At 34.3% G+C, this 17631-nt stretch overlaps 1 protein-coding gene across 2 annotated transcripts in view; it reads left to right on the forward strand.

The window, feature by feature from the left end:
• The first annotated feature begins 3527 nt into the window (after window positions 1-3527).
• LOC123541182 (zinc finger protein 236-like) overlaps window positions 3528-17631 on the forward strand; it is a 108025-nt gene continuing 93921 nt past the window's right edge. The window contains exon 1 of one of the 2 annotated variants that reach the window (XM_053526993.1): window positions 3528-3808. The gene's annotated coding sequence lies outside the window, so the exon portion shown is untranslated. Of the gene's footprint in view, window positions 3809-17457; window positions 17554-17631 lie in introns of those variants that run through there. The other variant, XM_053526991.1, reaches the window with a different exon arrangement.

Here is a 17631-nt window from a genome sequence, read left to right on the forward strand (position 1 = left end):
CTGTAGCATCTTGGTAAGGTCCACTCTCATTTTTATGCTTTATAATGGGTTAGCTGGACTGATTTTCTAAGGGACTGCCAGAGCTAAAAATAGAAAAAACTATCATACTAAACAGTTGATTAAGTAGGTTATTATGATTAAGTGTGTCATACATACCAAGGTCAAAATTGTTTCAGGTCAGCGACGTAGGGCCATGATGGTCCTCTTCTTTGAAAAACTCTCTACAGCACAAATAGAAGGACTGAAGCAGAAGTGTATATCTTGGTCATAAATATATATCAGTGTCAACACATACTGTATAAGAAGATATATTTGCGGTTCATAAAGTTCGCAATTTAAATGCCATTTCCAGATGTATACTGAAGTTCTAAGCTTAGATTGTTTATCTTTACTTGACTGTGAAGGCATGTCTTGGTGAATGTGGGGATGTAGGCAGGGTGATGAATTTGCAAAATTCGTGAATTTTCCATGTTGCAAACGTTTCCACCTATACAGTAATCGTCAAGCACATTGACACCTGTGAAATTATACAGGCATATTTTGTGATCACTCTATGTTTGAAAAATTGCAGCTGATGCCATCCACAAGTTGTCCCAGTTCTTATCAGGGCAAAATATCTGCCCAGTCTTGATAGCCAGTGAGTCCTAGTTATGGGTAGTGGTCAGTCAGTCAGTCTAGTGCATATCAATGCCTTCTAGTCTAAAATTCCATCCCGTCCAATATATTTGCATTCAACGCATTGCATTTTGAGACCATTTAATACAAAACTTCATTCCATGTATTTAAACGTCAAAGGATGCATTGAAAAATTTGTTGCAATGCACCGTAATTAAGAAATAATTTATAGCAAAACAGTGCTTTATCACTATTTATACACGATGGGTGGTTATACGTCGGGTGTAATAATTTCACGAGGGTACAGCCCTAGGGAAATTATTTCGGACGACGTATAACCGCCCAAGTGTATGAATAGTGATAAAGCACTGTTTTGCTATAAATTATTTCAATTCTTATATGTTCTTTATTGTAAAATTTATATCAAATATGATGGAACTGTTTCTTAGCAGAGATGGCGCCAATAGTAGGTCTTCGTTAAAACACGCCAGGACCGGAAATGGTAATAAGTCTTGCGGCAGAGTTCAGTTCGGGCGAAAATAATTACCAATTATTCAGCAAAGCGAATAACTAACTTAGTATGTGTGTAAATTAATCAACACATTTGTGCATTGTGACATTTTGTTTAAAACATGTTATTAAGTTGAATATTTCATGAAATTTGAAAGCTCTATTTGTTGATGCGTACATGGCACTAAATATCATGTTGACGTGACGTCAACATAACATCGTTGTGATGATTAAAGCATTGATAGTCATATTAGAATATGAAATCATCCAACAAAACATGATACCATGCAGCTCAAAGTGAGACTGTTGAACACAACACGAGTTGGGCGGGGGGCACCAGTCCGGAACGAAGATGTCACCGCCGAGGTGCATAGCAAGGTATTGGAGGGGGGTGCCTTTGCCAGTATTAGGGAATTCAGGGGGGTCTTCCCCAGGAATTTTTTTTTGAAATACAGGTATGAAATGGTATCCTCAGGTGCATTATTGGTGTGTGTACTCCCCTCATATTAGGGAGGTCAGGGGTCTCTCCTACTGGAATTTTTTAAATAAAGGCATGAAATGGTGGCCTCAGGTGCGTTTTAGGTCTAAATTTTGAGGTATTGTAGGGGTACGTTACTGCCCTCTTGATTGGGTGGTCAGGGGGCTCTCCCCATGGAAAATTTTGAAATACAGGTATGTAATGGTGGGTTCTGGTGCGTTTCTGGGTCTAAATTTTGAGAGAAAAAATATTCCTTTACCAAAATAGTAGGGTGAATCTTTGATGAGTATAGGTCACTTCTCAGCCAACTGTGGTGGTGGGGGGGGAAACATGGGCCCCCTTGGCCCATCCCTGGATCCTGGCTTGTTTGTAAACGGAGCGAGCGTAGCAGATACTTGTGGAGATATAGTTAATACTTGTATGAAATCCAGGAAACTGACTGTCCAACTTAAACGAAATACTGTTCAAAAACAGCATAAGATCTTCCCCACCACCCACCCCGAAAAAACAAACATTGATAAAACATTGTATAGCGAAGCACATGTAATTTAGACATACTGTCTAAAAACATAAAAATGTTAACATTGATTTTATATTATTAATGATTAACTCAAAGAAGAAAGATGTTTCGTTTCACAAACGAAAAGTATCAGTTGTGCTGCTGTTGAAATCTAACAATATGTTGTGATTTTATCATCTTGAAAAATATCTTTTGGTGTTTTTATCAGAGTTACTTCCCTTACACAATTCCTTAATTTTGTAATGGTAATTGATAATGTATACATGAACAGGCTTATATGTCAAAATAATGTGCATGTAACCTTCTGGCATAAAGCTTTCAAACCATTTAGCTGGAGAGCAAATACCCATCATGTTACTGTAGATTAGATAATTTTCACAACACTTTTATTTAGAGATTTGATAAACAACAGGTGTGCTCCGATGGACTGCTCAACATTTTAACATTTTTGTTCTGATCTGAAACTCAGTTGTTCCGTTAAAAAGAGCTTAAACACCTGTAAGCATGTCATGACCATCTTGGCCTTCATTTTAATGACAATTTCTTTCCCCCCATGGTTATTTCTGACACTGTTGTTTTAGTACCAGCAAGAATAGTATTAAAAGATATTGCAAACCAAAAATCTTCTTTATAATAACTGACCATTTTGATAAACCTTCTGTCAGAAAATGCTTGATTTATATTCTGCTGTTGATATTTTGAAATCTCTCACTAAAAGTGCATTTTTCATGCCTGAAGTTTGCCTAACGAAACTGATCTGTATGATATTAAATATTAAAACTTGTGTGATGTCATGTTACCAAAAACGATGTTAGATGTTATCATGGTATATTTTTACAATTATTCATCCTGTATGAATGGAGATCCTCAAGTGTCACTCAACCTATGACCTTAACAGGATATTTATGATCGAATTGCAAGCAATTATATTTTGTTGTACACCTTTATGAGGCCTCGTGTTTGCGATATAAAGTGCATCGACCGTACATTTTTAAATGTTCAACTTAAGCTTGAGTCAATATTCTGATTAATGCCTATTCATTGTGATCATACAGTCCTGCACGCAAATCAATGGTATACCGATAGAAGACCGGCGTTAAAATCCAATAATTCGCATTTAAATATTTACATACTTTCAAACCCTGCACAGATAACGAAGAATTTTGTCAATAACTTTTATGAATAAATGTATAACATACCAGAAAACGTGGGTACTTTTTAATGAAATATTTGAAGCTGTTTTCTCTTAATTTGTAAATGGGTCACTCCCTCTGGGAGCCTAGAAAATGGAAGAACGGCTGTTTTGCATATGGATTGCACCGTCAGTTCTATATTCCAATATCGCCCTACATCAACTGCAGCTGGTTGTATATATACATTGCCTGTTAGATATATGTATAAATATGTTGTACATGTATCTCTGCTTCACACTAGAACTGAGTCAACTATTGGCAAATGAATGTACACTTGAGCTAAAGTGAAATTACTTATCATACATATTACATTATACAGATGATCTGGTAGTGAAAAAACTTTAACTTTTGAGGCCAATTTTGGCTGTATATAACAAATCAGCTTTGAGAAAGAAAATAGCTGTTATTATTAAAGTTGTACAGGATTTTTACAGCACTTGGCAGAAAAGAAAGAAAACCAGCTGTGTTGTTGAATAGTTCTTGAAAATAAAGGTAAGTTTTTTTATCAGTTGTTAAGTTTAAATGGTTCATGGTTATTTTTGAAAGCTGTCATTCAGAAATAATAACTGTATTAAAATGTACTATAAACCTATGATTGTAGTTTATCATTTCAACATTGATTGGTACATTACAGATTTGATATTTTAGGCCATTACAAATCAGTTGCTAGAATACCGTCCAATTTTCATTTTAAAAAAAATGGGGGTGGCAGGGAGATCATGCGAGCTAGAATTAAAATAGTTAAAGTACAACAGAAAATAAAACAATAAAACACTTATACAGATACAAATATGATTCTTTTTTCTAAGTAAAAAAATCTTAAAAAGAAAAGTTTGTTTTTTTTAAAACTGAGTGGCATGAAAAATCTGGAGCAGATTGGGTTGATAAGTGAACAGTTAATTCATTATGGCCTTATTTGGGGTGACAGATTTTTAGTCTATCAGGTACTTCATTTATTTGAACTTAGGCCTTTTTTGCTCTCATCCCTTTTAACAGATACAGTCACTTTGTTTTTGAGAGAAGCAAGTTGAACCCAATTTTTTTTAAATTTTTTTTTTAAAGACCACCAACTGAACATTTTTAGAAGTAATTTTCCTTAATACTATCAAGCCAGAATGCCTTATTACGATCCCTTTAAGATTAAAAAATTTATTTTTTTTAAATAAAATTGGGTTTACCATAAATATTCTAATCAATGCCCAATGAGAAAAGTAGTAAGTACAGTATTTCGTTATAAGTGGTGGGTGGCTGATTGAGATCTGTTTTTATCCAACAAACTGATAACATCAAAATACCCTTCAAAATAGACCTTTTTATCTTAATGTACATTAGTTTCTGTAAATACGAAAATGGGGATGAGAGGTGGGGGCCGTACTTTAAAGGATAATGTTGCCCTCCACATCTAACACACACAGAGTTGGGGGGTTGGGCTTATGGGGACAGGAACTGATACCATCTGCTTTATCCAAACCTGTGACTTGTTACCTACCCTGATGTTCTGTACCAGAAGTCACAAGAAATCACTACAGATAATCAACACAATACAGCCATGAAGATTCTTAACAACATAATAATTATTTAATTCTGAAAAGAGGAATAAAACCCAAATATATAGAATATTTTCTTTTATGTATGTAGAAGTATCATGAAAGGAGCATTTCACGGTATGGTGTATTTCGTTTAATGGTCATGTACTGTTACTGAAGGCACAATGTATCTACAATAGAGTGCAACTGAATAGAACTAATAGTATTTTTTCTTTGTCTTTTCTTGTGTTTGCAAGTTCGATTATAAACAGCATGCGGACAAATCAAACTTGTAAGATTTTTCACTGTGATATATGTATACAAGCTGTGACATGTTTGTACATGCATATTGAAATACATGTACTTGTTTCTTTTTACAAATTTTACTTCAGAACATCAAAACTTCTTACCTGTTTGCAAGATAAATACCATATCTGCTGAAAGTTAAAAGGTTTTTACATTTGTCAGAATGTTAAAATTATATTCATTTGTCACTCAAAATAAAGGGGTAACTACCTTTGCGAAATGAACCATTATAGTTCATGAACTATTCATGATTTGTTCATTGCAAGTTCACATACACAATTCATGAAAAATCATCAAAAATTCATCATTGCTAAATGAGAAAAATCTTGAATGGTTCTTAAAAATAGCTGTTCATGAACTGTACATTAACTGTGATCATTTCTAGAACATTTTTGTCTCAAATATTCCTCAACAGTTCATGAACTAGCCAAGCACAACATTGTATGAACAGTCCATTACCTGTTCTTGAACTTGTTGTCCTTGAATAGTTCATGAATTTCTTGTTATGTAATTGTATATTCTCATTTAGAAATCGTGAACTTTCTGAAAAATGTTCTTCAACAGTTCATGAACAAGTCAAGCAAAAATTTTTATATCTACTTCAAGGGCTATTCTTGAACTGGATGTTCTTGAATAGTTCATGAACATTATAAATGGGATATAAAATTATAAAATAGAACAAGCCAATGGCACATCCTATGAAATCTGACAACTGTAGTAGTAGCCAGAGACAGTTTGTTTAGTCTTTGAGTCACTGTGACAATGACATTTTACACACAAGTAAGACAGTAAACTCAGAGTGGGATTGGGAGCAAAATAAAAAGTAAACAATTTCTGCATAAAATACAAAACATTGTGTTAAACAATGTATAATTTACTTTAATCTCCTCAAGATTGAAATTTAGAAACTTGCCTTGCTTCAGGATCATGAAAACTTGTGACATTTTAAAAGGATTCCATATTTTTCAAAATGAATGATAAAGATGATACCATAATTACTTATTTAATATTCAATGCACTCATGTTCCTTTTAAACCATTCCTTACTGTAGTATGATAAATATTTCCTTCTTATTTGCTATAAAAACTTCTCAAACATTTCTAAATCCCATGTGTAAAACAATTCCCAGCATGCAACAAAATAATGGAAGCTGATCATGTGACATTATGAATTTAATGTTCATGAAAGTTCATGAACTTATTATACGCCCAAGGGGACGTAGTATGTTATGACGCTGGTGTCCGTCCGTCTGTCCGTTAGCAATTTCGTGTCCGCTCTGTAACTCTTGAACCCCTTGAAGGATTTCAAGGAAACTTTACACAAATGTTCACCACACCGAGACGATGTGCATACCGCATGTTTTGGATGTCTCACTTCAAGGTCAAGGTCACACTTAGGAGTCAAAGGTCATATCAGTTTGTTTAGTGTCCCCTCTGTAACTCTTGAACCCCTTGAAGGATTTCAAAGAAACTTGACACAAATGTTCACCACACCAAGACGACATGCAGAGCGCATGTTCCGGATGACTGGCTTCAAGGTCAAGGTCACACTTAGGGGTCAAAAGTCATATCAGTTTGTTTCGTGTCCGCTCTGTAACTCTTGAACTGCTGGAAGGATTTCAAAGAAACTTGGCAGAAATGTTCACCACATTGTAACGATGTACAGAGCACATGTTCCGGATGACTCGCTTCAAGGTCAAGGTCACACTTAAGGGTCAATGGTCATATATGACAGCTTTGTGTATATTGCTCTGCATTGCAGTGGTCTTGTTTTTATTTGGCAGATCTCTTTTTTGTACTTACAATAATTTTTTTTTTTAATAACTTCCCTTTTATGTTACTATAAATAGCTTATTTTGAAACTTTTTTATTATTGGCCGTAGGGAAAAACCGAGACCAGTTTTCTGTGGTACAACATGGATGGTACCTCCAATTTTAAGGTGTATTTTTACATACCTATACCTGATAAGGATTTTTTTGTAGACTTTGATTTTTTTTTTGTGGACTTAGATTTGTTTTTTGAAGTTTTCCTTTTGTTGTTCCAGTCCTTTTGGGCTACAACAGTCAAGTTCTTAAAATTTTGCTCCAATCCTATGATGTAAGCCTTCGGGCGTATATTGCCCGCATGGCGGCGCTCTTGTTCATTATTGTAATAGGTTGAATAAACCTGTGTATATAATATTTATTGATACAATATTTTTTTTCAACTAAAGGTAATAATGTCCTAGCATATCTATTCATAAACCTGCTAATTTGGCTAGATCTATTAGATATTTCTTGAGTTATAAAATGTTCCACATTAATTCATAAAGTGTTCATATATATATATATATAAAGAACATTTCATGTGTAAACGTTCATGATACAAATCTAAGAAGAATTCAAGAGCTGTTCTTCATCAACAGTTCCTAGTTGGCTTGAAATACTCATGAAATCATAAACTACATTTTGCATGGGCAGATCAAGGACAGTTCATGAATTTTAAAATGTTCCACATTCATTCATAAAATGTTCATGAACACATTTTAAGAACTGTTCATGTTTAAAAGTTCATGAACGACTTACAAGAACTAATCAAGAGCTGTTCATGAACAGTTCCTGATTGGCTTGAAATGCTCATGAAATCATGAAATGCATTTCACCAAGGTAAGATTTCCCTGAGAGCACTGTGCACTCTGGACTTAAGCCACAAGACTGATAATAAACATATTTCTTATTGTCTAGTTCCTTTCAAAGAGACAAAAGCCAGTCTATTCTTAGAGATGATGTTAAAATTGTCAGACTATGATATTGGACATAGGATATAGACTGGCTCTGTTCACTACATTCAGTCATAAAAAGCTTGTCTAAGAGCACTGCAGACTTAGCCAGAGAACCAGATTTGAGAGAATGATATCAGCCAGAGAAATTTGGACTTATCCGTAAATATTTCAATAAATGCCTCATGTATGATTGGCAAACTTTAATATAATGTCCGATTAATGTTATGTTTATACAGGACAGTATGTGAATTGTTTCATTACAGAAAAGGTACAACTTTCATCAACAGCAGTTTGGGCTTTCAGTGAATGGTTGACGTATAATCAGAAATTTTTTAATATAATGTACAAGAAGGTCTGTGGCGTTCTCCATTTTTTGTTCACAAAGTTACAATTTTCTACCAATCAGTTAGCAGCACTTCAGAGACGGAAATTAAGTTTATACTTTAAATTTTAAGAAACACTTAACAAGTTTCTTATAATTATTAGTTATAAAGACCAAATTCTTTGTATTTCATTGTTAAGCTTATAATTTAAAGTAGTAAGACATCTTGAATAAATACAGTTTAAACCAAGACATCTTGAACATTACTTTATTGTACACTTGTGCAACACTTGTAACTGCTAAAATGTACATTTCGGAAGTAGTTTATTGTGTGGTTTTCTATGTTTTGAAATACATAACTTCCTGTTAGATAACATTTTTTTTTTTAGAACAATGGACAAAAAAATCTTGCAATATTGTTACTCAGATTTTCTTTAGCGATTACTTTGTTTAAATGCAAGATATATTACAATGTTTACAGCTAAACATAATTTATACGTCAAGCTATCCAATGCTCATCTTTCACTACTATCATAAGGTATTTACTTAAAATGTAGAGAACTCTCATCAGACCTATTTAACTTTACTACATGTATATATAAATTATTTTTATGCTCGATTTTTCAACGAAAAAATAGAACTATTGCACTCGCCCCGGAGTCGGCATCGCAATTAGTTAAGTTTTTGATAAAGTCAAAATATCTCTGTAACTATCAAAGCTATTGACTTGAAACTTAAAATAGTTATTTACTATCTAAGTCTTCATCAGGAGAAACAATCCCCATAACTCTGATTAGAATTTTGACAGAGTTGTGCTCCTTTTTAACTTAGACATTTTTGTTAAAGTTTCTGATAAAGTTAAATTACTATCGGAACTTTTGACTTGAAACTTAAAATAGTTACTATCAAAGTCTACACCAGGAGAAACAATCCCAATAACTCTGATTTAAATTTTGACAGAGTTATGCCCCTTTTAGCTCACCTGAGCATGAAGTGCTCAAGGTGAGCTTTTGTGATTGCCCTGTGTCTGTCGTTGTTCGTCATCCGTCGTCCATGATCGGCAACAATTTGACTGTTAACACTCTAGAGATCACAATTTTGGCACAATCTTAATGAAACTTAGTCAGAATGTTACTTTAAATAAAATCTTGGATGAGTTCGATATTGGGTCATCTGAGGCCAAAAACTAGGTCACCAAGTCAAATCAAAGGAAAAGCTTGTTAATACTCTAGAGGTCACAATTTTGGTCCAATCTTAATGAAACTTTGTCAGAATGTTACCCTCAATACAATCTTGAACAAGTTCGATACTGGGTTGTCTGGGGGTCAAAAACTAGGTCACCAGGTCAAATCAAAGGAAAAGCTTGTTAACACTCTAGAGATCACAATTTTGGCACAATCTTCATGAAACTTAGTCAGAATGTTACCCTCAATAAAATCTTGGACGAGATCGATATTGGGTCATCTGGGATGAAAAACTAGGTCACCATGTCAAATCAAAGGAAAAGCTTGTTGAAACTTGGTCAGAATGTTAATCATGATGATCTCAAGGTCCAGTTTGAATCTGGGTCATGTAGGATCAAAAACTAGGGCAACAGGTCAAATCAAAGGAAAAGCTAGTTAACACTGTAGAGGCCACATTTATGACCGTATCTTAATGAAACTTGGTCAGAATGTTAATCTTGATGAACTATAGGTCATGTTCAAATCTGGGTCAGGTGGGGTCAAAAACTAGGTCACCAGGTCAAATCAAAGGAAAAGATAGTTAACACTTTAGAGGCTACATTTATGACCATATTTTAGTGAAACTTGGTCAGAATGTTAATCATGATGATCTCAAGGTCCAATTTGAATCTGGGTCATGTAGGATCAAAAACTAGGGCACCAGGTCAAATCAAAGGAAAAGCTAGTTAACACTTTAGAGGCCACATTTATGACCATATCTTAATGAAACTTGGTCAGAATGTTAATCTTGATGATCTTTAGGTCAATAGATCAGGTGAGTGATACAGGGCCTTCATGGCCCTCTTGTTTAACTTAAAATATTTTGGTTAAATTTAAAGCTCTAAATCAGAGTCAAGCACTGGGAAAAGTTGAGCATGCTGTCTTACGGACAGCTCTTGTTTATATAGAGTTAAATCTACAATTTAATGTCATGCAGTAATACTCAGTTGTTTATTTCTTTCCGACTTATTAAATTTAAATTTGTCAAAAGCACTATCAATACTGCATCTTGTTTTGTCATTACACACATCACAATTCATCATAAAAATTGTTGTCAGTATATTTATGTGTTTTTAATGATGATAAGTAATAATTCACAGCTTTCAGAATGATTTTTGTTCCACTAATGTTGACATTCCTGAATGAAATTAAAGAAGATCCTCTCAACCAAGTCAATTGTAAACACCCATTTTTTTCGAGTGGTTTGAGATGGGGAGGGTGTGGGGAGACTTTTTACAGCCACCAGAGGCAAAAAACCAAACAGTAAGAGCCAGCTGATCAATACAAATTCCAGCTATAGGTCCATATTTTATGCCTATAAAAAATTATACTGTTTGATGTATAGCTTTGACAAAAATAACAACTCTTTAATATGATTTAGTGGCATGCATATGAACATTTCTGGATTAATTCTTACAAGTCGCTTTTTACACTCCCAGGCGTACTATAGCAACTGAACTGTCCATTTGTCCGTCTGTCCAAACTAACCAGATTGCCTACAGTTCACATTTAGGACCTGATTTAGTTCATAACCACATTCAACATTCCTTGTGGCAAGACCTACAAACTGACCTACATATAAATGACCTTGACTTTCATATGACCTTCACCTTCAAACTTAAAACCTTATTAAACAACATTTTTGGTCCTACATCACATAAATGACCCATTTGGCCCAACTGCTTTTTCGTGAAAAAAATGTGTAGATAACATATACACATTTACAACTGGGTGAAGTGTTTGAGAAAAGTACTGAGAACTGATGGCAGAAACTTTGTGCGTAGGAAAGCGCTCATTTTGCTGTCTTTTACCCTCTTTATCTTATGAAAAGCTGTCAAGTAATAAGGAAAATATAGGCAATATAGTACTCGTATCACAACGTTTTCTCTTTGTGTACATTATCCAAAACATTAGCCACCCTGAACTAGCTGTCTGTTCTCACCTCTTTGTGCTTACTTCAAGCCCTCAGTGCTCACAATATGCTGTCATCCATGATCACAAGATCTTGGGTTATCACAAACTCTCAAGCCTGTCTGTGCTGAGACTCCACAAACTCTTTATGATCACCACAAGCTCTGTATGGTCACCATAAACCTTGTAAGCTTATCAAAAGCTCTTACAGCTCTCACAACCTCATGGTGCCCACCACAGGCTCTCAATGCTGTCAATGCTGTAAGCTCTCTGTGCTCACCAAGGGCATTCTTTTCTCAGGGTCTACATGTACTCACCACAAGCTCTCTTTTTCACCACAAGCTCTCTTCTCACCACAAGCTCTTTTTCCTCTCCTTAAGCTCTTTTTGCTTACCACAAGCTTTTTTTTGCTAACTGTGAGCCTCTTTGCTCACCATGAGCTCTCTTGCTTACCACAAGCTGACTTTGCTAACTGCAAGGTCTTAGTGCTTTTCACTTACTGTTTGCACCCCTCAAGCTCTCTGTGCTCCCTACATTAGCTCTCTTCCCCTGTCAAATGTTTTTCATACTTCATGAAGTACTCATGAAGCATTCATGACTTCTTCATGAGGAGACTTCATGAAGTCTTCATGACAAAAACATGAAGTGCAAATGAGACAAATGCATCAGCAGCTCATGAAAACAGATTCATGAATTATTCATGAAGTGTTAAATGCATTAACAATGCATGAAATTAAGCATAGCCTGTGTTCATGAAGAATTCATGAAGTTTGTATTTAATAATCTTCATGAAGAATTCATGAAAATATTCCTGAAAAAAATACTTCATGAAGAATTCATGCATTATTTTGTTCTTTATTTCAATGTCTCATTTGCACTTCATGTTTTTTCTATGAACACTTCAAGAATAAATATTCTTATAACTTCATGACATTTTGTGCTTTTCTTGAATATTTCATGAACAATACAAAAGATTATAAAAGGACTTCTTTGCCTTAAATGATACAATATTCCATCATATTTTCAGTTTCTAAATAATACCTGTACCAATTAAGTAGTACCTATGCACTTGTTATTAAGAGCTGAGATAATGTATTGAAGTTCATGAAACATAAATTTTGATTTTCATGAATATTTGTTAAAAAAACAAACAAATTTCATGAATTTGTCAAGGTAACCTGGTAGGAGTGTAACACTATGAAACCTGAGAGATCTGCATGTAATGGAATTCTTTGGACAATATCAGTATAGCTTGATACAAGAAAAATTCCTGTAGGTCAATCAGTTAGTGGCTAGAGATTGTTTTTGTCTCTGCTGAGTCACTGTGACAAAAGACATTTTCCACCCTCAACAAATGACATGTTGAGTCAAACAGTAAACTAGAGTGGGCTTGGGAGCATAATAAGAAGTGAACAATAATTATTGAGCACTGTATAAAATACAAAAATGTTTAATTTACTTTAATCTCAAGATTGACATTCAGATCAGATACTAGCTTTGTTTCAGGGTCGTGAAAACATGTGACATTTTAGAAGGATTATATATTTTTTAAAATGAAAGATTTATGACAACACCATAATTACTTATTTGATATTCAGTGTACTCATGTTCCTTTGAAACCATTCCTTACTGTAGTATGATAAATATTTCCTTCTCATTTGCTCACAAACTTCTCAAAAATTGCTGAATCACATGTGCAAAAAATTTCCCAGCATGCGACATAATAATGGAAACTGATCATGTGACATTATGAATTTAATGTTCATGAACATTCATGAATAGTTCATGAACTTATTCGTTTATTGTAAAAGGAAAACCTAAGTTTTAAGTTTAATGAATGAACAGTTCAGAAACTCACAATTGGGTTCAAGAACTGGTACTGAACTAAAATTTTAGTTCTTTTAATGAATCATAGATATACTCATTAAATGTTCATGACTTTTTCTTAAGAACACATCAAGAATATTTTAAGAATTTAATATTCTTAAACTGCTCATAAAATGTTAATAATTTATTTCAAGAATTTTTCTTGAATTCTATAGGTATATTGACATTCATGAAAAAATCTTGATTCATTCTTAAACAAGTTCATGAATATTTCAAGAATTTTATGAATCTGTCAGTAATGCTTGATATCTTCATGAAGTAGATCAAACAACACTTCATGCATAAAACTTCATGAAGTCAGATTAAGAAGTGATCCAGAACAGTTCATGAATAATTCATAATGGTGATGAAAAATTCATGATTTCATGAATTCCATTTCGCCGGGGTAAATTACTCACCATAGATCTCAGTGCTGACCACAAGCTATCAGTATCCATACTTCAGCTCCTGCACTTAGTGGAGTTTTCAGCCAGAATTAAACCTTTTTTAAGGTAACTAGTTATAACATTTGTATTGATAGCTAAAATGGCAAAATAGAGTTACGAGAAAGTTGACAAAATTTATATGCCTCCTCTACTGATGTTTAACAAGAGGGGTCTTACGGTTTGCAAACCATGACTCCCCACCATCTCCCCCTCCCCCCACACCTCTCCCCATTTGTCTATCAATCACACTAAATGGGTTCCTGCAATAACTTCAAATTTTTTTTGGAAATCAAGTCCTTTTTCATGAAATTTGGTACATAAATAGATGACAATATGAAGTAGCGTGTTCTTTCATTTTGTTGCTGGGGCAGCAGATGTGGTAGCTATGGCAACAAATAGTCGAAAAATTTGGGAAGAGAGTAGATTCAGGGATACTTAAAAAGTACTAAAAGCACTACTTAAAAGTTGCTGGGGGGGGGGGGGGGGGGTGGGAAGTGTGGTTGCTATGACAATAGAAAAATGTAAAAATATAACAGGTACCATTTATGTTTTCTTTCAATAAATGTGGTTGCTATGAAAACAGGTTGTCAAGAAACATAAGAAATAGGTAGATTCATTAGTAAATTAAAAAAATACAAGATATTTTTTCATGAACTTGAGAAAACAGGTAAATAGGTAGAGGGCAATGTGAAGGATATGCACATCACTTTATTTTGTCAATTTATCAACTGGCACCAGGCCATACTCTACAAAAAAATACAATAGCCCTATTGCGCATTTCTCACCTTTAGCATGCATTTCCGCAAGCTTGCATAATGAACAGTAACGGTTGGTATTTTATCTGCAACCATGTACCAATCCAATGTTTCTTTTTGCAAAGACAATCTGCTTATCTCTCGGGTAGATTATTGAGAGAATTATGATGCAGGTTCAACAATACTAAATTTCAGTACAACAAAATGTGCTTCCAAATATGACAAATGCCTCGTGGATGATTGTCAATTGATTAAACCATAAGCTTTAGGTCACCCTTTTATTTGAAGGCTCATACCATTTTAAATTAGAGCTACTTTTGAGAAAAGCACATGTCTCCTACAACGGCCTAATCATCTGAAAAGTTATGTATCTGAGTCAGCCATCGATGCACCAATACATGTATCACTGGCATCTCTGCATACAGAGTGATTTTCGCATATTCAAGGGCCATAATTCTGAAGTGCCTGGGCTCATTTGGCTAGTTATCGAGGACTTATTGGCAAACACATTTTGTTCAAGTTTGGTGAAGATAGGATGAGAAATGTTCGACTTAAGAGTGTGGACAAGTGTGTACAGAGCTATTTTCAGTAATTCAAGGCCCATAATTCTGAAGTACCTGGGCTGATTTGGCTAGTTATCAAACTTGGCTGAGGACTTAATGGCAAACACATTTTGTTAAAGTTTGGTGAAAATCGGGTGAGAACTCCTCAAGTTAGAGCACAGACAAGAGTAAAAAGGCCAATTTTCGGTAATTCAAGGGCCATAGTTTTGAAGTGCCCATGGCGATTTGGCTTGTTATCGAACTTGGCTGAGGACTTATTTGTAAATACATTTTGTTAAAGTTTGGTGAAGATCGGATGATAACTGTTCAACTTGGAGCACGGACAAGATTTGTGACAGACAGACAGACAGCAGTAAATCAATATATCTCCCATACCACTATGTGGTGGGAGACATAACAAGAGCTCGTAGAACAGGAAATGCCCCCCTTGATGCATTTAGTAACTGCACAAGGAACAGTCACTTTGCACTGGACGTTTGATGTACTGACTTCAAATCATTAACTAGAGCTGCTTTTGAGAAAAGCCCATGTCTCCTACAACTGCCTAATCATCTGATAGTAAGGGCTACATTCATAGACAATACTCCAACACCACTCTCTGAGTACACTCAAATAAATTGCCTAACGGTCAGTCTTTACTAAGGAAAGATTCGATTTGTATTCATAAAGGTGAGTGAGAGTCAAGTTAACTCCCAAGAGTGAGTGAATGCTGAGGGAGGTCCTGGGGACACTTGAGTGTTTCTCAAGGTCTCATAATGTAAGATAAGATGATAAATTTACAATATTTAATTAATTAGAAGGTAAGATAACAGTGTCATGTATGTATTTAAACCGAAAGTTCATATTTGTGCAAGGTATTTTGGAAAAATATATTTTGTTCTTTTTTAATACATGTTGCTGAGGGCGACAAAAACGCAAAAAGACCCAACAAATTAAAGAGAGTAAATTGATGCAAACGGTTAAAATAGATAAAGAAAATCAAATAAACATTTACGAAACCTAATCTAACGGGGCTCAGAAAAACACATCGTTGTAACAAATATTTAAATTTCACAAGCCTAGATACTGGTTAATTCATACATTCCCTTAGATTTAATGCCATGAAGAAAACCTATTTTTATTAAATCTCATTGTTTAAATGACAATGGAAACATTTATTTTATAAAAAATGCGTTTGTAATAATTGAAATTTATTTAGAAAATTCGGGAAAACACAACAATTAACGGCAGAATTAAAATTCAGTTGTTAAAATTAATTTCAATTTCAGCGAAAATTAAACTCATTTATCATGTATCTTTAAGTATAAATTTCATTCTACTAATGCTGATGAGTAGACTGACTGGCAGACGAGCCAATGGACTGAAGGACATATTGTAAAACAAACAGACGGACAGACGGACAAACATACAGACTAGCAATAAGATAACTATTCTATTCCAGCAGAATAGAAATTTTGATTTTATGGTCCGTGAACATTCTTTCTATGCATGCATATTAAAGTTGCTTTTAAGTGTGCAAACTTTTGTTTAATGCCTGATCTACAGGGGAAACAGTGACTAGCTGTCCCAGCTGGTAGCGTTCATTTTCATTTCAATGATATTTAGTTTAAAAACTTCTCATAACAAAATAGATTAAAATTTGTGATGTACACTTGACAACTTTTGTTAGTAACTGCATGTAAATCTCTGCAGAATATTGACAAATTAACAGTGTTTAAAATTTAATAATCATTTTATTTTTATGAAATTAACAGTGGTAACAATCAGAAACTCTTCTGTCCTTACTTCAGTCATCTCCCTTTATTTATTTTGTAGTACTTATTTTTTTCAGTTATCTCCCTTTACTGTCTTTTTTTCTCTTACATGACATTACTCTTATAGTACAGAATGTATGTATATGCAGTTCTGATCTAATTTCTGTAGTTTCCATCATGGGTTTATTAGTTATAAATGAAATTAAACTAGTCTGTGTAGTAATGTGTTATCCAAACATTGACCCAATTCAGTTTAAATGAAGCAGTATGGAGGGCTTGGGGATGAGGGGGGAGGGGGAGGGGCATGACTTTTGTGCTTTACTGAAGCAGTATATTGTTTTTGGTCTTTTTCTTTTTTTAAGTAAACGTATTCTCCTGGGGTAGAGTATGAGTTCATAATCTGCCTTTTTCAAATTAAGCATTGTCAAAATTTGTGCTTATTTTTAATGTCCTCATTAGGCAGATGGTAAACTATTTATCAGTTGTCATTACATGAACAACAAAACCATTACATCAATACGCTCCTGTATGAAAATTGAACTATTTCATTTTTATGTCCTTCAATTCATCACTGCAAAAGATGATAATATCTCTTTTTCACGCAAGCGTAAACATGAGTGTACCAACGAACGTGCTTCTTCTATCGATTATACTGTATTACATACTTGAAAGCATTTGTAAAAAAAAACGAGTTTTACACTGTACATAAACGTGAAGCGATGCAGAACACTGTTAAATGTGAGCTGCAAGGACATTGTGTTTTCGTGTGACGTCCTTTTTAAGGAATTGTGTTTTCTATTGACCGTAAGTCCTATACATTCCTTTTATTTTAAGTTTGAACTTTTAATTTGATTATAATTCTGTTGGGTTTATAAGAGTACT

This window comes from Mercenaria mercenaria, chromosome 16 (genome assembly GCF_021730395.1).
Source record: "Mercenaria mercenaria strain notata chromosome 16, MADL_Memer_1, whole genome shotgun sequence".
Taxonomy (NCBI): Eukaryota; Metazoa; Mollusca; class Bivalvia; order Venerida; family Veneridae; genus Mercenaria; species Mercenaria mercenaria.